This window comes from Pan paniscus, chromosome 13, assembly GCF_029289425.2.
Source record: "Pan paniscus chromosome 13, NHGRI_mPanPan1-v2.0_pri, whole genome shotgun sequence".
NCBI lineage: Eukaryota > Metazoa > Chordata > Mammalia > Primates > Hominidae > Pan > Pan paniscus.
The window spans coordinates 30580249-30601344 of NC_073262.2; the positions used below are offsets into that span (position 1 = coordinate 30580249).

The 21096-nt window shown below is 39.9% G+C and overlaps 1 protein-coding gene across 21 annotated transcripts in view; it reads left to right on the forward strand.

Annotated features, from left to right (window-relative positions):
* The first annotated feature begins 509 nt into the window (after nucleotides 1–509).
* The window catches only part of GTDC1 (glycosyltransferase like domain containing 1), a 385416-nt gene continuing 364829 nt past the window's right edge, over nucleotides 510–21096 (forward strand). For 7 of the 21 annotated variants that reach the window (XM_034954039.3, XM_063595146.1, XM_055108476.2 and 4 more), the window contains exon 1: nucleotides 1016–1145. The gene's annotated coding sequence lies outside the window, so the exon portion shown is untranslated. Of the gene's footprint in view, nucleotides 703–1015; nucleotides 1146–1348; nucleotides 2090–4121; nucleotides 4492–21096 lie in introns of those variants that run through there. The other 14 variants (XM_063595149.1, XM_055108477.2, XM_008976433.5 and 11 more) reach the window with 9 other exon arrangements.

A 21096-nucleotide genomic window follows, 5' to 3' on the forward strand; every position in this document is an offset into this window, starting at 1 on the left:
TTACTTTAGAAAGGATCCTTTACTTCATAAAGGAATTTAAAGAAGGGACACATTCCTCACTTTACAGTCAAGAACACCTGGGACTTCCTGGTACTCTTTCTACTATGTAGTCTATAAATAAAAGAGCTAAAGTGAAATTAGGTCGCAGCGAAAAAACATCCAACATTTGTGAATTTTAAGCCCCAACAGAAAATCCCATTCCTTGAAATTCAAGTGGCAATGAGAATATTATTGCATAAGGAAAATATAGATCGAACTATGCAAGTCAAATGATGGTCTCCACTGCTGTCGCTTTGCTTTGTGATTTTTAATTACTCAATGTGACTCTCCTCGTGTAAATGGGACCGCGAATATGCAATTATTGAATACTCAAACTGCATCAGAAGTGTGTGGAGTAGTCAGAACCGAAAGGACGGGAAAAATGGAGATAAAGGAAAGCATGAGCCTTGCCAGGAGGGAATCGAGGAGGTCCAGAAGGAGGGATATTAAGAGGCATTGGCAAAGCAGCTGTGGAGGAGCTCCGGACTGCAGAGCAGGTAGAGGTGTCGGCAAGGGAGCCAGGAACCCACACAGGGGCCCTGAGGCTCTAGTAGGCCGGGGAGTGGACCAGGAAAGGAGATGCAACGGGCCGGCTGGAAAACTGCAGGGGGAATCCGAGGTCGACCTAATGAACAGCACAGACCTTCCAGAAGGAAAGAGAAGGTGACTATGCGAGCTTAGAACAGGACTAGGAGGTTGGGGAAAGAGTACGAAAAAGCTGAAGGGGCGGACAGGGTGCTGACGAGATGGGAAAGGGCGCACAGGGAGGTGGGGAGCAGTGCGAGGCCGGGGGACAGTGGGCAGGTGCGAGGAGCCGAGCCCGCTGGCTGGGGCGGAGCGACTCGCGCGGGCGGGAGCGGCCGCTGACTCAGGGACCTCGCGCCAGCGGAGTCCGGGCGGCGCAGAGAGGCGGAGCCTCGATTGCGCGGGCGGGCCGAGGGGCGGGACCAGCGCCTGACGTGCCCGGAGGCCGAGGCGGCCGCGGGCCGGGAGGGGCGGCGGCATCCGCGGCGGCCGCGGGGGAGGGGCACGGCGTCAGCGCGTCGCCGGCTGGGCCGCGCCGGTGGCCAGGAGGGAGAGACAAGGAGGAGGAGGAGGAGGAGGAGGTGAGTAGGCTCCGGGCTGGGGAGCCGCGCGGGCCGGCGGGGAGGCGGGGAGCGCGGCCCCTCCCCTCCCCTCCCCGGCGCCCGCCTCGCGGGGCCGCGCTGCGCGGAGATCCCAGAGGGGCAGCAGCGGCGGCTGCGGCGCGGGGAGCCGGGGGCGGGGGGTGTGGGGGAGGCGGAGCTGAGAGCCGCGCGCTTCCCGGGCGCACGCGCTGCGCTCCCTGCGCCGCCGTCCGCACCGCGCTCGGAATGGGGCGTCCAGGCCGTGGCATTTTGTGCCTTCTGCAAACTGGTCGTGTTCGAATTGCGTTTTTTTGGTGCCTACACGTCGTGCGTGCTGGTTTTCTGCAGCCCGGCGCTCCGCTTCTTCCTCGCGCAGGCTGAGAGGACGGGTGGGGGCACGTCGCCCTCGCGCGGGAGAAGAGAGGCCGGGCGTCCGGGTTGGCCTGAGTTGGCTGGGGTGCTTCGCCGACCACCAGGCTGCCCGGCGCTTGGCCCCTTGCAGTGCGAGCCCCAGGCCTTCCTGAGGGAAGGCTTCGCTTCTGGCTCCTAGTCGCCCTCAGTTACCAGACCTCCCCAGCGCCCCACTCCCCTCTGCCAGCCGAGTGTGAAGACCCTCACTGTGCCCCCCACCCCGGAATCCCTCGTCTGAGGATTAAGCACATAACTTCCCATTTTCATCGGGATCCAGACAATCCCATTCTGTCCAGGTGGAAAGATTCTCTGAATTTAAGTCTTGGGAATGCAGCAGCGAAATTTAACCTTTAGCCCCGAAGTAGTTTTTTTGCCTTCTCTCGCACATACAACTTTGAGTCTTCTGACAACTGTGCTGCTTTAGGTTATCTTGAGATTCTTAAGTTAATGCCTTGAGGCCGTGTGATGGGAGTTTCAAAGAGAAGGCTTTTACAGCTTTTCTTCCACCTGTATCGCAGTTTGAAATGGAAAACGTGAGTTGATGATGATTTTCCATACTAGATGGATTTCAGTTTGCAGCCCCGGCTGCCGTGGCTCACTTGGTTATTTGGTGCCTACCCCTGAAGTTGATTTTAAAGCTTAAAATAGTGGTTAGGTAAAGGAGCTGCTGAAAAAGAAGTTCAGTACAATTCAATAGAGCCATTCTATTGGCTTCTATTAACCTGTTTAACCTTAAGCTTTAACCATGACAGGAGTTTCATGTAGGAACCCACATACCAAGTGAAATATTGAATTTTAATTAGTGTGTTCCAGGTCTGACTTGGATTAGATTCTTCTCGGCTCCCACTCCCTTTTGGTATACATTTTCCTTAGGGTCCTGTACTGTATTTAATGAAACAGTTTTAGTATTGAGGGTTAGAGGGGTACCTCTTGAATCACGAAACTTTCTTTGACATGCTTGAAAACAATGAATAGGTAAAATCTGAAGCATGATACTTGCAATAAGGTAGGAAATAGTAAATTTTTTAACATCACCAGTTTGCAGAGGTTAAGATGGCTTCTTTAGTCTTGATTTGAAAATTGTGTCGACATTTTAATCTTATGCATCACAGAAATACAGAATTTTCGATGTTTAAGGAACATTAGCAGTATAATCCAATCCCATTATTTTATAGAGAAATTAAGAATCGAAGACAGTTTCTTGATGAGATTTAGCAGGAGCTGAATAGAACTAGTAGTCTTAATTAACTAAACACTTAACTAGGTAATTCAGACCTCTTCTTGTACTAAAGTTTGTTTGATTATGGTACTAAAGTTTGTTTGATTATGGTATCTTAAAAAGCCAAGTAATTAACTAAATGAAATTTTTTCCCTTAATTTATGATTTGGACCCATTAGATTAAAATGCCATGAATTGTACATAGTTAGGAAGTATTTACATTCTATCAGTTTAAACATTACTTTCCAGTTTTTTTGAATTGTCAATTATCTTGCGCTTCAAGAATCGATTCATATTTTTGATTCGGATAGCCTACGTCACTTCCAGCAGATTGGTATTTTAAGAGTCTTAGAGTTATGGTGTATATAAACCTTGATTTACTCATGTGTCATTTAATGACAGGTATGTTCTGAGAAATGTGTACTTGTGGGAGCATCATAGAATGTACTCACACAAACCTACATGGTATAGCCTACTTCACACCTAGGCTATATGGTATATAGCTTATTAGTCCTGGGCTACATCCTTGTTCAGCATGTTACCGTACTGAATACTGTGCCTAAACACACCTAAACTTAGAAAAGGTACAGTAAAAATACGGTATTATAATCTTATGGGACCACAGTTGTATATTCGATGTTTTGTTGACTGAAATGTCATGTGATGCATGACTATCACTTAGGAAGGGAAATCCTATCACATGTAATAATCTAATTCCAGCACGCCCAATCTCACATTTCAAAGTGGACCTCAAGTGCATGAGTCCTGAAGTTCTTGCTGTGGTGCGATGAATTTTTTACATCCCAGAGCACAGTGTTTAGTGTAGACATTTAGTAAATACTTGTTGGCCTGTGCGCACTTTCCTGGTAGGCGCTTCGTGAAAGTTCGGCTATGTCCTACTCATCTGTGTATACCTGTTATCATGTGTAGTGGGTACTCTTTAAATGCTTATGATCTTGTTGGGCTTAATCTAATTTTTGAAGGTAGCAGAGTGCCTGGAAGTCCTGAATCATGATATAGTAAACTTGAACTAACTCAGTTCCTTTTTTGTCTTGAACCAGGTACGCTGTTAGGTTGAATTCCAATATTGAAAGAGGTAGCAGGTGTCAGATACTTTAGAAAAATTTGGGGAAGAAACTTCACACTGCGAATTTTGTTCTGTAACTTATGTTAGTCACTCTGATATTGGGAAAGAACATTATTTTAGTAATAGAACACCTTAGGTGAGCTAAAATAATACAATGTTTCCATGAGAGCAAAGTGTGACAACCTGAATTGAGTGACCCTCTGACTGTTACCATAGGCCACGTTTTACAATTTTGGTTTTATTTTATAAGGATATGTTTTTCAGCGTATAGACCTTTATAAGGAATGTAACTTTACTTCAGAGTTCGGACTACCTTGGCAAATTGTCCCAAATGATATTTTAAATAGTTTTAGGTTGTATTTGATATGTTATGCTTCTTGTTGGTATTACATGAAGAACACTGTGTATTCTTTTACTTATATTCTTACCTCTTCTTTTTTTTTAATATCAGAATAATAGCATGTTTTTTATTTTTATTTTTTTTTGAGGCAGAGTCACACTCTGTCACCCGGGCTGGATTGCAATGGTGTGATAGCAGCTCACTGCAGCCTCCGCCTCTCTGGTTCAAGTGGTTTCCTGCCTCAGCCTCCTGAGTAGCTGGGATTACAGGAATGCGCCACCATGCCTAGGTAATATTTTTTGTGTTTTTAGTACTGATGGGGTTTCACCATGTTGGCCAAGCTGGTCTCGATCGCCCGCCTTGGCTTCCCAAAGTGTTGGGATTATAAACGTGAGCCTCTGTGCCCTGCCTGGTTATTTTTTTAAAAAAAACTGAGGAAAATTTTCAAGCATTTCTCTTGGAAGTACAAACCAACACTCCATTCTTTGAATCTCCGGAGTAAAATTTGGGCTGAGCAGATGCAGAGCCAATTCCATAGGCTGATTCCTAGTTGAACATGTAGAGTCATAGAGGTAATAGCTTTCATAGGGACGTCTTTGAACTACTTTCTTTTTTTTTTTTCTACTAATATTACTGAAAGCAGTTGTACGGTAGAGTAGGATGGTGTTTAATTTATAGGAAGCAAATCAGCTCACATCTGTAATTGCTGGTTCTGATGTCAGTCCTAGTCTGCCTGGCCTACTCACTGCCAGATCAGTTTCTTCTATTCAGACCGAAGATATTTTAAGACCTCTGTCACCTACAACAGGAAGGATCTGGAATTATTCTGGTGCCCTGAGCATCCATTGCTCACAAAGGTATGCTGTCTCACTATATCCTTTGGATGTACTCAGTTTGCCTGCAAGATTTTCATTTTTAAAGCACTTTTCTCATAAGGAGTTTTGAAATAATGACAAACACCTTAACTAAGTGTGTGTGAGGCATCTAGAATATTTCAAAATAGTTATAGATGGAGTTAGGATATAGAATCAGACAATTAGTAAGAATATCTAGTGCTTTTCCCCTATGCTGTGTAGGATCACACAAGTCATTTAAACAGATGATAATTTTTTTTGAGTATTTAAAAAATAACCAGAGCCGGATGTGGTGGCTCATGCTTGTAATCTCAGCACTTTGGGAGGCCAAGACTGGTGGATCACCTGAGGTAAGGAGTTCGAGACCAACCTGGCCAACATGGTGAAACCCCATCTCTACTAAAAATACAAAAATTAACCGGGCATGGTGGCACGTGCCTGCATTCCCAGCTACTCGGAGGCTGAGGCAGGAGAATGGCTTGAACCTGGGCGGTGGAGGTTACAGTGAGCCGAGATGGCACCACTGCACGCCGGCCTGGGTGACAGAGTGGGACTCCATCTCCAAAATAAATAAATAAATAAATAACCAGAGAAACAATTCCACAGTCTTTTCTTAGTAACTTATAAATAGTCCATAGAATTTATGTTTCTTGGGTGGTTTATTTTTGTATTCCAGGTCCTTTGTGGAACTGGAACCTTGTCTTAAGCATGTTTAGGCATCCTAACAGCTTGATCTCCCTCTCCTTGCTATCTCCCCTACCTTTAGGGGGCTGAGACCTATTCTTATCCATAGGTAGGTGGTTGGGGTCTTGCAGAGCCAAGATCCTGTGATACTGTTTTCTGGACTCACATCACCAGATTGACCCTTTAGATACTGAGATCTAGGCTCCGTGGCTGCTATAATTTGAACTTTTTTGAGGGTCAGCTTTTCATTTGCATGAGGGACTCTAGGACACCCTGGATTCATCCAGTCATGAGTTAGAACGCCTTTCCTGACTAGCCAGCTGTTGGATTCTTTGCTTTCTTAGTGGAGACACTTAAGGGTGTCTCCCATAAATCGGTGATTTTTATGCAGTTCAATGGTAGCTCGTTATTTTTCAAGTGTTTAATTTTCTGCCTTTTTCTTCTCTTAGTTTTGAGCTTTCATTTGTTCAGGTATTGGGGTTCTCACGACCCCGTGTTTAGGTTCTATTAATTTGCTGGAGTGACAGAACTCAGGGAAACACATTTACTTGTTTATTATAATGGATATTGCAAAGGCTACAGATGAAGAGACGTGTGGGGTGGGGTATGGGGGAAGGGGTGCAGACCTTCCATGTGATCTCAGTGCATCTCTCTCCAGGAACCTCCATGTGTTCAGTTACCTGGAAGCTCTCTGAACTCAGTTCTTTTGGGTTTTTGTGGAAACTTTATGACAGCATTCCTTCCTCCAGGGCATAGAATGGGATCCTCTGTGGGCAGGGCATGTCTGTCTTGGGGCAGGAGAAGGTCAGAGGCTTTCCCTGAGGCCTAACACACCCACATTGTAGCAAAAGACTGGATCAAGGGCTGTGGTAGTTATGAGCCAGGAACCATGCATGGCATCTTCCTCTCTCTCTCATCTTGCTCTCTCTCTGTGTGGTATATATAAAATAACATCACAGGTATCTATTACATATTCCTCAAGCAAGATCATTATCTGTCTTTACATCTAGATCATGTGTACCCCAGGGTTGGAACTGAATCTGTCCAGTTCCCTGGAGGTGTCCTTAGCACTCAGTACATATAGCAGGTGATACATATAGATTAGAAATAAATTTCTCCCAACAGTAAGTTCTGTTATCAGTGTGGGAAGCCAGTGTTCATATAGAAGTTTAAAATTAATTCAAGAAGCTTAGACGTTTCATTGCTATCGTTAGTACTGGAGAGTCTGTGTTTTTTTTTTTTTTTTTTGAGATGGAGTCTCACTGTGTTGCCCAGGCTGGAGTGCAGTGGCGCAATCTCGGCTCACTGCAAGCTCCACCCCCCGGGTTCACGCCATTCTCCTGCCTCAGCCTCCCGAGTAGCTGGGACTACAGGCGCCCACCACCATGCCCGGCTTATTTTTTGTAGTTTTAGTAGAGACGGGGTTTCACCGTGTTAGCCAGGATGGTCTCAATCTACTGACCTCATGATCCGCCCGCCTCACCCTCCCAAAGTGCTGGGATTACAGGCGTGAGCCACCGTTCCTGGCTGAGTCTGTGTATTTTAAATTGTAGGCATATCCATGTAAAAAATGGCATCAGTCACCTGACAGGACATTTAATTAAGAAGAAAAGTTATATAATTTTCACTATGTTGTCTTGTAAGGCATTGGAGATTTCAGTTTTTCATGAATTTGATTAATATGTATATATTTCTTACAATTAGTTTTATTATGAAGAAGTGAGTTTAATGGCCCTATTTTTGTTCATTAGTAATTGTATACTAAAGAGTAAATTCTCATTAAAAGGCCTTTAAATGCCTGCTCATAAAGAAGAGAGACCTCTGATTTTGTTCTCTATACAATCCCAGTTATTGTTTTGAGGCAAGTCATCAAACTCTTTAGTAGTCTAAACCTTTAATTTGGTTTCAGAACAGTAGTCATGTATTGAACACCCAAATTACCATGTCTGTAACAAGTAATGCAAACACTCCGTATTAAAAATGCAATGACTGCAACTGTTTTTGTAAAATTTCTTGTGCTAATTTTTTAAAGAGGACTTTTGAATTAAGTTTCTCATGAAGGCCAAAATCTTATACTTTTAATGGTAGTGGAGTGTGTGTATATGTGTAGAGGCGAGGGGGTGGTAATTTTTGCAGTGGTATTTTTAAGTGGACAGTTTACTAATTATGTTGAGGTAAACACTTTACAACGCTAAAAGGAAAACTTCAATTATCTGAATGAAATGAGGTACATGAAATTAATTTAGATAAGTGGGGGAATCTTTGGTGTAAATGATGCATGTCAAGGTACATGACCTCAATCTTGATTTTTTTTTTCCTTTTTTCTTTTTCTATATATCTGTTAGCTGCTTATGAGATTGTGATTCTTTTAGGTCATGTTAGGAATCATTGATGGGGGAGGCAAAGTTGCTCTATAGTTTTGTTTTTTCTTTGCTACATAGGAATCCAGAGTGTGGTATTCTGTGACGAGTATAATTGCTCATCTGTCCCCTGCACTGCCTGCTGTTTTAGGTGGTACACCACAGCCTTCCATTTTGTCACCTTCCTGTCAAACGTGTGTGTGACTCCTTAAGAATACAAGTTGTTTGAAATTAAAGCCACACTCCTCTGTCCAATCTCAAGATGTTTATAATTCCTAAAAGTTGAGTTACAGCAGGTTATAAAAGATATGGGATTGAGGTAGATGAACCGTGATTCCTTCTCTGTCCTCCTTTGGGTTTAAATATTAAGCAGCTATCTTGCAGTGTAGGCCCTTAAAATAGAAACAAAGGGTTGGGGCATGATGCCTAGCCTTTATAGATCCTAACTTGAAATGAAAATTTTATGGATTGATTGGAGTTTTAGGAGAATGATTATCTGCTGCAAATTACTAAGGTTTGCAGCATTCCTGGGCTCCTGGCATCTGAAAGCTATTGTATAATCTGTGGAGAGCCTGTTAGGTGTGATGACATTTGTCTTCTAGGCTTTTTTTTTTTAAATGGAAGCAAGCATGTCTCAGCCACAGAGATGTGTACTGACACCTTATAAGTGAATTTACTTTTTTCTTTACTCAAAGCACCTGAAAACATGGCTCTTTATTTTCAGTGTGCACCAGCTTCCTTTTCACCTCTTGGTCTTTAAGATACAAGGTGATTCATATCTTGATTACCTTGGGTAGGTGGGTATGATATCAGCAAGCTCTGTGTCCGGACCTTGTGAGCAATTCCTAGGTCATTGCCTGAGGCCTTCTTAAATATATGCAGGTAATGTGACTGCAGATTTTGGGTTTCACAGTCAGTCCAGATTGATTTTGACTCTGGGCCATTTATGAGCAGCAAGCCTTTGCGGGGAGTTAGTAACTGCTCCGAGTTTCAGTTTTCTCCTATCTGATGGGGGGGATTAGTCTTTTTTAGTGTTATCTTTTTTTTAGTAACTTAGTTGTATTAATCTGTTGTTGTATTCAAATGGTGTGAATTAATGAACTATCTAGAGCATATCATTTTAAAAGGAAGTAGGTTTTTTACTATTTAAAGACAGAGGTAATCAAATTAGTAAAAATCTTTCCAAATAGAGGTCTTACTCAATTGACTTTAAAACTGTATAAGACTCTTGTAGTTATCAGTTTATTTATATACAAATAATACACTCCTGCGTGGTATAGCAAGGCAGAGTATGTATTGTATTCTGTAGTCAGACAGACTTGTATTGGATGATTCATCACTTTCCACTTCGGTAACCTTGGGCAGGATACTTTACCTATTTGATTCAAAGTTTTAGTCTGTAAAACTACTAATGAAGATTTAAAGAATAGAGATGTAAAGAACAATAAAGGGTAATAAGGACAATAAAAAGGTGGTTGTGAAGACTTAAGAGGAAGGTATGCAAAATGCTTGGTTATGCCTGAACCCAGTAAATACTGATAGTTGCCGTTGTGACCTTGGACAAGTAACTTCACCTTTCTTCATCACAGGTTTCCTTATCTGTAGCATAAGTATACAGCTAACTAATAGGTTTAGGGTGAGGATTAAATGAGATAATACATGTAAGTGCTCACTAAATATTAATTGCTGTTGTTATTTGTATAAACAAATTAGACCAATTTTTGAGTTCAAGAATTCATACACATATTTAGTATATTTATTATATGGGGGATATTCACTGTGGATTTGGGGATGGTGACTTATTCATAGCTTTTAGTGTTTCCTTAAGATAACAGTTCACAAATTGTGGCGTACAAATCCCTAGGGATCACTGAGACCCTTTCAGGAGTGTCCATGAGGTAAAAACCATTATCATAGTAACACTAACTTTTTGCCTTTTCTACTGCTTTGACATTTGCCCTGCTGTTGTAAAAGCAATGATCGATGAAACTAAGCATTCTAGAAATTAAATGGCAGTAAGACCCAACTGTACCTAGTAATCATGGTATTCTTCACAGCTGTGCATTCACAGAAAAAAAGAAAAAGCCACTTTCACTTAAGAATGTCCTTGAAGAAGCGATAACAATTGCTAATTGATTAAATTTTGACCCTTAAGCATACTTTGTTTTAATATTTGGTGTGATGAGATACGAAATGTGCAAAAAGCATTTCTGCTGCATATCCAGAGTACATTTCCTGTCTAGAGGAAAAATCCATATGTGATTTTTCTTTTTGAGTTGCTAGTGAAACTAGCCAAATTTTGCATGAAGCATCATTTTTACTTGAAAGAATGAATACCAAACTGTGATTATTTAGACTTAGAAATTTGGCAGTCATTTTCTTGAAAATGAACAAAGTGAGCCTGTCACTTCAAGGAAAACAACTGACAGTTTGTTGCCAATGATAAAATTCAAACTTTCAAGTGAAAATTAAAATTTTAGAAAACTTGTGTTACCTGCTGTGCTATTGTCAGCTTCCCAGTACTTAAAAGATTTTCCTGATGAGATGGGTGGTGATTTTTATGAATGTGAGTTTTTGCTATTATATGATGAATTGTGTCAAGATTTGTAATATCTGTATAACTCAGTGAGCCAATATTTTCAAAGGGACCAGTGTTACAAAATTATGGGTGAAAGATCTTTTCAAAAAGCAAGTAACAGAATACAAAGAGTTCATATATATGAGATTCCATATTTCGACTAACCCTTAAGAAACTCCTACTTGTCAAGTTTTGGTGTAGTATCAAAAAAGAACATCTACAATTATCTGAATGGGCTATTAATACATGTGCTTCTGTTTCTCTCACTACATATTTGTGTGAGGCCATTTTTTTTTTCATGTTGCTCAATCAAAACAACATAGCACAACAGATTGAATGTAGACACCAATATGAGAATCCAGCTGTTTTCTATTAAGCTAGGCACTAAAGAAATTTGCAAAGCTTTTATAACAACATAATTTTCACACAAAGCTTTTTTGTTTTTGAAAGCTTTTTTCTGTTTTGAAAACATTTTGTTTTCCTAAAATGTATTGTCTTATTACATATGTTATCTTACTAAGTTTTTAAAATAAATTGATAAATACTTAAACTTTTTCTCATTTAATTTCTAATACGGTGAATGTTGATCATTACAGGCCACATAAACAAAAGCTCTTGGGAGTATTCACTAATTTTTAAGAACACAAAGTGGTCCTGGCTAAAGAGATTGAAAACTGTTTCTTTAAGGAAAGAAAGCCAGATTCATCAAATGAACAAAGTTCTGAAGTTTTAATCATTTGGGTATTCCTTTGGAATATGGACTTAACATGCCTCTAGTTTCTTTTTCTGGTTATAAGAATGTATCAGTGGACTACTGTGACATTTTCCAAATATTCAGAGGGTAAGAAGGTTTTAGTTTTTAAAATGGATGCTACCTATGTGGTTGCCATACCAAATTGAGATACAGTTAATGGTCATTCTTGTCAGCCTATTCACACTTGATACCACTCTATTGGTTGTGAGGTATACCTGTGGTTTTGGAGCTGTTCACCATGGCAGATTACTTCAGGGTTGTAGTGACTCTCACTTTACAGAAGAGGCAGGAGGATTGCTTAAGCCCAGGAATTCGAGTCCAGCCTGGTCAACATAGCCAGACCCCATCTCTACAAAAAATTAAAAAAAAAATTAGCCCGGTGTGGTGATGTACACCTGTAGTCCCAGCTACTTGGGAGGTTGAAGTGGGAGGATTTCTTGAGCCCAGGAATTTGAGGCTGCAGTGAGCTATGATTGTGCTGCTGTATTCAGCCTGGGTGACAGAGTGAGACTCTGTCTCTTAATCAAATAAACAAATAATAAACCAATTTTCTTTGAAGTCCACACGCTAATCCGTCCTGACATTTTTTAAGCTATTTTCTAGTACCGTCAATCTACAATTTATGACTGCGTTTGTGAATTAACTATCTGCAACAATGTAATATGAATTACAGATGGGTTCTGTAGTGCCATTAATAGTATGAGCGTTTCAGCCTCATTATGGACTAATTAACATCTTTTTGTGTGGAATTATACTTTTGACTTCTAGAAATCTAGCCAAACACATTCCTCCATTGCAGTCCAGCAGTGGCAGGAAACTCTTCTTTTTCCCTCACAACAGAAACAGGGTTGTTAAAGCTTTAGTGACAGCAAGAGAGGCATTTTGAAGCAATGCTCAAGAGACACAGATATCTTGGGCATCCCACGTGGGTGGTGGGTGATAGGTAACGCTTTCAGATGAAGCAAGTATAGAAACTTTGGGCCAACTAGCAGTGGTGGAGGGAAAAAACGGATATTCTGGATACTACTTGGTTGTGGGGGGTGATATATTCTCTTTTGGAGCAGATGCTAAAACATAAGAGATGTTTTAAGTTGGGTGTTTCTAAGTTGGGAAATCCATCTATATAGATAAAATTTTCTTGGGCTCTTGTTATATGAACTGAACTCAAATAACAAAAAGACAGGCCAGTTGGGAATGTTGAACAAGTCTTTGGCCAGAAGTTTCAATGTAAAATGAAAGTGATGAACTTCAGGGGCAATCATAACCAGGAGGAACAGTGGAAGCCAAGAGGAATGTTGGAATATGCAGACTGTTCACAAGGTGCCCAAAACAAATCCACCATGCAGGATGGCTGTTAGAGCAGGCACAGAACTGATGATCAGCTGGCATAGTTCAAAGAATGCCGTGACTCAGCCCCTTGCCCACATGTCTTTGGCAGGAAATACTGCCAGACTAGACTGATGTCTAGTACAGGAAGTCCATTACAGAGAATGGTTGATATAAAGCAGAAATTTAGAACCAGGAGAGTTTGGGGACATGGAGCAGGCCAATGTCGGAGAACTGGAATTTGACCTGAAGGTGAGCTCCTTGTCCTCTTCCTGCCCAAAGTCAATATTAACCCCTTGGATTGAGGCAAACCTGAGCCAAAAGGGAGACCAAAGTGACTAGAGCTGTCTGCATTGTAGTAACAGGTCTGGCCAAACAAATACTTGTTAGTTGAATGGATAGAAGTAAGACAGGGAAACATTATAGTCTTTCCACTTAGGTTCTTCATGTGACATACACTAGGTATCATGTTACCTACTCACCAAAAAAATAATTTAGGCCAGGGGTTTGCAAACTTCTCCTTGGAAGGACCCGGCAGTAACTATTTTAGTCTTTATGGACCCTATGGACTCTGTTGCACCTACTCAAGTTGGCCACTATAGCCTGAAAGCAGCTGTAGAAGCATACCTAAATGAAAGAATATAGCCATGTTCCAATAAAGCCTTATTTATGGAAGTGGAAATTTAGCTTCATATAATCTTCACGTGTCACAAAATATTAGTCTTCTTAAAAAATCTGGTTTTTCGGCCGGGCGCGGTGGCTCATGCCTGTAATCCCAGCACTTTGGGAGGCCGAGGCGGGCGGATCACGAGGTCAGGAGATCGAGACCATCCTGGCTAACGCGGTGAAACCCCGTCTCTACTAAAAATACAAAAAATTAGCCGGGCGTGGTAGCGGGCGCCTGTAGTCCCACCTACTCGGGAGGCTGAGGCAGGAGAATGGCGTGAACCCGGGAGGCGGAGCTTGCAGTGAGCCGAGATCGCGCCACTGCACTCCAGCCTGGGCGACAGAGCGAGACTCCGTCTCAAAAAAAAAAAAAAAAAAAAATCTGTTTTTTCAACCATTTACAAATATAAACCCATTCTTAGATCATAGATATACAAGAACAGGTTGCATGCCGGATTTCAGTGCCCAGGCAATAGTTTGTTGACCCTTTTCAGGCAAATAAATTACTATCAGTCATGATGCTGAAAGCTTAGCAGTGCTGAAATAGATGTTTTATAGGACGATGCTGTTGGTGACACTGTCTTATTTTATAGGTGACACTGATGATAAAAATCCATCCAAGAATTTATATGTGACATCTGCAGCAGGTTCAAATCTCTCAGCTATGAGACAAACTGGATACTTCCTAAGGATTGCCATCTATTATGCACAGAGAGCCAAAATCCGTTACTGAAATTGTCTGGGTGAGCCGCCTGCTGGGTCCAGTGATGCACTGGTAGACAAAGGAGTTGAAAAAGAAGTCTGGCATATTCTTTGGATGACTGGCAGAGTGTGACACCAGTATGGCACCAAGCCCTACTATGATTCCAAGGACTTCAGGACTAAAAATAATACATATATATATATACACACACACATATATATATATAAATGAAAAAAAATTTTGGTGGTATTGGTTGGTGTGGTTGAAGTAAATTTGAGCTTTACTTGGGGAATGTGTATTATATTATCATTCCATAATGTAATTGCTTTGGTAATCAAGATTTAAAGATCTTATATCTATGAAACTCATATAATTATCACCTTTTAGTATTGGGTTATCTCACTGTAAGGGAAATACAGTAAAGAAAAACATCTGTTGACTAAAAGGGTTAATTTCAGGACTATGATTTTCATGTGGAAGTGTTTGCCTGGAGGATTCTTGAAATTTTGCCTTCATCTAGAGTATTTAAAATGTTTCTATTTGCAAAAAGCTATTATACTCAGAATTTTCTAGGAAAACATCCTTTTCAGTGGACTCTTCAATAGTAAAGAATCATACTGTATGGTGTTAGTGTCCATAGAACCGTTGAATTCATAAATTAATATTTTTAGACCTATCAACTAAATTAAATTCACTTAAAATGATTTGGCAAGCAGGTATGAACTGAAAATAAACCTATGTATTTTTGTTTTTTAGAAGTATTGAATCAGAAGAAATTGGAACATCAAAGTATTCTCTGAACCAAATTGATGTTTTATTTGGTTGAGAGTCCTTACTTTTGGTATACTATTTATACCAGTAACAGAGTATTTGAAAGCAGTGCTGGGAAATGAGGTGCATGGATTCTCTCAATGTTGAATCCCATTTTTTTCCCTCAGTGAATCTCCAACATTTTTAAATCTTAGCATTCAACAAAAACTCTACAGCCTAGATATAAACCATAGATTACTTTTTATATAGCATATACAGTTCATCAACAAACAGTAAAGGTTCCTTCATGACTTACCTTGAAATCTTTATTCAAAGGATATACTATTCAATTTTTCAGTGTGCCACTGCCACCACTGCATGTTTTTGGTCAGAGTGCAGTGCAACTAACATCGCCATCCTGCTAGGAAAAAGATCTGCAGGTTGCTGGATAGTGGAAGTTGCACACATCTAATTTACAAGTCAGATTAGAGATCAGAATCTTACAATAGCTTTATGTGGAATTGATTTCATTTCATGGTTTTTAAGCTGTTTTTTCATTGAAGCAATGCCTGTAACTGAAAGACAGGTGTGTTGTAGCATTTGAATACCTTAAACTCTTTTGAATCTGGAATGAAAGGGATGTTCTGGATTCTAAAACTCAGAGATTTTGAATTAAATGCCATCATTCATTTATTGTGCCATAATTGAACTACCTTGAGAACTGAATTTGGAATTACTGTGATTAATATTTGGAAAGCTTTGCCATTTTCAAATACAAGTCACTTTAGCAAGGACCACAATTTTGTGTGTGTGTGTGTGTGTGTGTGTGTTTATTTAAATAGAGCAGCAGGCACCTTTTTACCTTATTGATAAGGTAAATTTAATAAGAAATACGTGATTTTTAACATTGATATCCCATTCTATTTAAGAAGTCCATTGTGGCCTTTCTGGAGGCCTTCAATAAGGGGAAAGGGACAATGAATAGAACACTGTAGATTGCAGTTTATGTTTTTCCCTTTAAGGCAAACCATTTTCAAAATATAATAATGCCAATGAATACATAAATATAGATTGATAGTTTGAAGTTATTTTAAGTTTACCTGTCTATATTAAAATTGAGAGCCATCTCATAAGAGTGAGTATAAAAAAGTTGTTCATTTTAGAGTGCATAGTGCCATTTAATTGAATTAGAGAACACAGTTGCAAAAAAAAAAGCATCTTTTAGATGGTTCTTGAGCCATTAATTGATTTATTGAATATAATCAAGAAGAAAATCCAGATGTTTAAAACTAGTTTTGTATCAGGTCAAAAGAGTATTTAGCTTTATTCTCCTCCACTCCCTTGTCTGATGAGTTCTCATAAATTGCTTTCTGAAATGATGAAACATTGGGATTTGGAAAGCCTTGAGATTTCATCAGTTTTATCTTTTTCTCCAGTGTTTTTTACAAAGGACCCATTTAGTCATGATATTTATAGGTTATGAGGAAGGCAGTGATCCTGGCATTCGTGGACTCCAGAAAACATTTTGGAGAAAAATTAATGTAAGGTAAGGGTGTAGTAGGTATACATTGCTGTATTCATTTTATTGTCCCTTCCTTCCTTCCTTCCTTCCTTCCTTCCTTCCTTCCTTCCTTCCTTCCTTCCTTCCTTCCTTCCTTCCTTCCTCCCATCCTTCCTTCCTTCCTTCCCCTTGAAGATCTTGTTGCATACCAATTTATTCATTTTAGTATAGCAGTGACTATTTAAATGGGTCCCTTTCTAACCACCTTTCCCTCCAACCTCAAAATCCCTGGTTAAAATGCTTTTCTTTAAAGAGAGTCAGAGGTAATTTTTTGAATGGAGAAAGTGAGGCTATTCCAGACATTGGGAAATGAGTGGAGTATAAAAGGGAGAATGAGATCTAAATGTGTTGTGATAGATAGTAAGATCATAGATGAACACTCTATTTTTGGATTGAGAAGGGTGCTAGAGTAAGTATATCAATGGAATACAGTGGCTTGTTATCATTATGAACTGTTTAGTAAGTCTCCAGTATGCCAGACATTGAGTAAGACATTTTGCATAAATTCTGTCTTTCCAAAATCTTGAAAGCAGTTGCAACTATCCCAATTTCCTTATGAGGAAACATGTTAAATGGTGTATACAAAGTCTTAGAGTAAGAATTGAAATAGAGAATCATACAGCTAGTGGCTCATTTTTTGCAGAGACCTTTTCTTTCTGGTGATTGTCTGATAAGTTATTAGTGAATAGAAAAGAAATCTGAAAGGCCAGCATACATGTAGGGAGATTTTAAGATTAACAGCTTTTAACATGAATGACTTCATGTTAGTGTTGTAGAATGACATTGGAGCCTTCTTGAGAAACAGTGACATATTTGCAAATATTGTATCTGGACACTAGAACTCAACCATCTAATGGGTTGCCTTTATTATTAGTAAAGTATTGTATAGCTGCACTTTCAGGTGTAGGTGATGCCATGGTACAAAACTCATATACGGAGGGCAGGTGATCATGAGCTACCAAAGAAACTGCTATATATCATAAGCTGAATTGGATCACCTCCAAATAGAATCTGTAGAAAAGTACTTGAAAGAGGACTGGTTCAAGCAGTCATCTGATACAAAGCTGACTACCAAACATTTTGGGATGCAGGGATGATAACTGGATAATGGTATCATGAAGCTCATTAAAATAAGAACTGTAAATGTTTACAGGCTTTACAAGCAGATATATGCAGCTCTGTAACAAAATATCATCTTCTTGGAAAGGACCCATTTGGTTAGGAACAAGGCCTTAGCAGCAGCATTTTTTTTTTTTTTTTTTTGAGATAGGGTTTCACTCTGCCCAGGCTGGAGTGCAGTGATGTGAACATGGCTTACTGCAGCCTCAACCTCTGAGCTCAAGCAGTCCTCTCGTCCCAGCCTCATGAGAAGCTGGGACCACAGGCATGTGATAATACCCAGCTAATTTTTTTAGTTTCTGTAGAGGTTAGGTCTCGCCATGTTGCCTAGGCTAGCATTTTTAAATACAAAAGGCAACTGTGCAGTAGGGTGTTGGAGTCAGATGATCTGGTTATGTTTTTTGAGATATAGAGCAAAATGATGTGGGATATTTGGCTTTGCTATTTGTCCCCCAGGGGGAGTGAAGTAAAGCACAGCCAACGTGATAGTGTCATGGCAGAGCTTAAATGTGAGTACTGTGGCCCCTTGGTGTGGGATGTGGTAATGAAGACAGGACAGGTAAAAATGAAGGAAATCATGAACTCAAAATGTTAGAGTGAAAAATACTTTTCTAATTGTTTGAAAATACAGAAAAGTAAGAAGGCAAACAGATCATAGGCAAGCAAATAAGACAGTTGGACAGAGGTAAGAAGTAGGAGGGCTATTCAAGAGTACAATAGTCCTAGAAAGTTTTTCTCAAAGAGGGAGACGACTTGGAAAGAGAGAGCAGAAAAGTGATTTAGAAATAGATGTTACTGAAATATGTGAGTGAGCTGCTCAAAGACTGCCAGGAGACAGAGAAAATACTAGATAAGAAGGAACAAGTGACCTTTAATATGAAGTTGTATTTCTATCTTATGGTGGTCAAAGGTGACCAGCTAGTTCAGGTAATGGCTTCCCAAGAAAAGACATGCTGATTGTTACCATTTGTTCTGCGAACATTTATGGATATTTCTATAGGCGGGACTTATCCTTGTATCTTGTGATACTGGGTGACTTGGATTTGTGATTTAGAATCTGACTTAGGCTATAAGTTTGTTATGATTATTATCCATATTATTTTCAGCTTTTGGGCAAGAGATTACACTTTAACTGGCTATCCTTGCCATCCTCGAGAAGTAAGGTATCAGATGTGACTTTAAAAATTAACTTTATGGGCCGGATGCGATGGCTCATGCCTGTAATCTCAGCCCTTTGGGAGGCTGAAGCGGGTGGATTACCTGAGGTCGGAGTTTGACACCAGCCTGGCCAAAATGGTGAAACTCCATCTCTATTAAAAATACCAAAATTAGCCGGGGATGGTGGTGCGTGCCTGTAATTCCAGCTACTTGGGAAGCTGAGGCACAAGGATCGCTTGAACCCTGGAGGTGGAGGTTGCAGTGAGCCGAGATCACTCCACTGCACTCCAGCCTGGGCGACACAGCAAGACCCTGTCTCAAAATAAATAAATACATAAAAATTAAAATTAACTTTATGGAGTATAATTTATGTCCAATAAAGTGAACCAATTTTTAAGTGAATTTTGACATGTGTATACACCCATGTTAACTATCCCACTTTCAAAAAATAGAACAGTTTATCATCCCTAAAAGTTCCGTTACGCACTGTTTCTATTTATTTATTTATTTGAGACGGAGTCTCACTCTGTCACCCAGGCTGGAGTGCAGTGGCACTATCTCCACTCACTGCAAGCTTTGCCTCCCGGGTTCACGCCATTCTCCTGCCTCAGCCTCCTGAGTAGCTGGGATTACAGGCGCCCACCACCATGCCCGGCTAATTTTTTGTATTTTTTAGTAGAGACGGAGTTTCACTGTTTTAGCCAGGATGGTCTCGATCTCCTGACCTCATGATCCTCCAGCCTTGGCCTCCCAAAGTGCTAGGATTACAGGCTTCAGCCACTGCGTCTGGCCCCCTTAATGCACTGTTTCTATCAGGCCTTCCCTTTCCTCATCTCCCCACAGACAGCTAGTGTTCTGATTTCTATTTCCATAGATTAGGTTAGCCTGTTCTTGAGCTTCATATATATGAGATGATAGAGTATATACCCTTTTGTATCTGACTTCTTTTCCTCAACATAATGTTTTTGAGATTAATCCATGTTGTTGCATGTATTAGTGGTTCATTCTGTTTTGTTGCTGAGCAGTGTTTTATTTTATGTAATTTGTTTACCATTCTTCAGTTAATGAGCATTTGACTGTTTTTCTATTTATTGGCTCTTGCAAATCATATCACTATAAACAGAATTTTTGTATAAGTCATTTTATGAACATGTATTCCATTTTCTCTGTGTTAAATACCTAAGAGTGAAATTATTCTTTGATAGGATTGCTATGTTTTAATTTTATAATTATATATATAACTTTATATGTATAACTTTTCCTAAATGGTTATACCCATTTCTACCATGCATTGTTAGTTCCAGTTTGTAGATGTCTGTATTTTGTACCAAGAATATTGGTTTGTACTAAATGATTTTTACAAAGCCAGAGAGCCTGTAGGAGTATTCTTCATGTAATAGCTGAAATCTAGTATATTTTAAAGATATATCTATTTAAAAAAAAAAAACTCTAATGATAATAAGATTGATTAAGTATATATGAAATTATTGATAAGTAGATATGCAGTTATTGACCTGGTTGGTTGCACAGAATTTTTCATTTTCATTTTGCAGGTAGCATGTTTTAATCTAAATTCTAATGTGGACATTTTCCATTGTAAACAGTTGGCTCTTCATGAAATGTATATATAATTAAATATGAATAATACTAATCTTTAAGGTAAAATTTGTATGACCAGATGAAGAATCTCCTTTTTTCTTTTTCCTTGATATGTTTAGTCAGTAGCTTTCCCCCTCATTTTTTTGTAAATCTGTATTTCACATTGAGTTGCTTAAAATGAGTGGTCTCATAATAGGTAAGTGGTAAATGTAGGGGAATTATACACTTTTGATAATAGAATGATGACTAGGAATTGTTTGTTTCAGTATTTTTGCTAAAGCTCCAAAGCTGAAACCAAAGGGTAATAAGTAACCCTGCTTTCTAAAGAGGGATGTGGGGCTTAGTAAAAGAGAATAGACTTGGTTCACCCGCAACACCTGTTTCCCGCATATAGGAGAAATTAGAAGAGAGATTAAAAGTGTCATTCCGATGGAGCTGTTAATCTAGCGGGGAGTTAGTTTTGTGACATTTCCCTGTTTCTCCCCAAATGGACCTTTTTTTTCCAGCCCAGGATTTGGATTTGTCTGCCAGAAGTGTAAATTGATATGTAGTTTGTCTGGATGTTTAATGAGCTGCAGAATCTTGTTTCCTTGTGCTGCAGTGGCACCTTCCAGAGAGTTTTTGAGAAAACGTGATCATAGTCCATTTTCACACTGCTATAAAGAAATACCTGAGACTGGGTAATTTATAAAGAAAAGAGGTTTAATTGACTCACAGTTCTGCATGGCTGGGGAGGCCTCAGGAAACTTACAGTTATGGTGGAAGGGGAAGTAGGCACATCT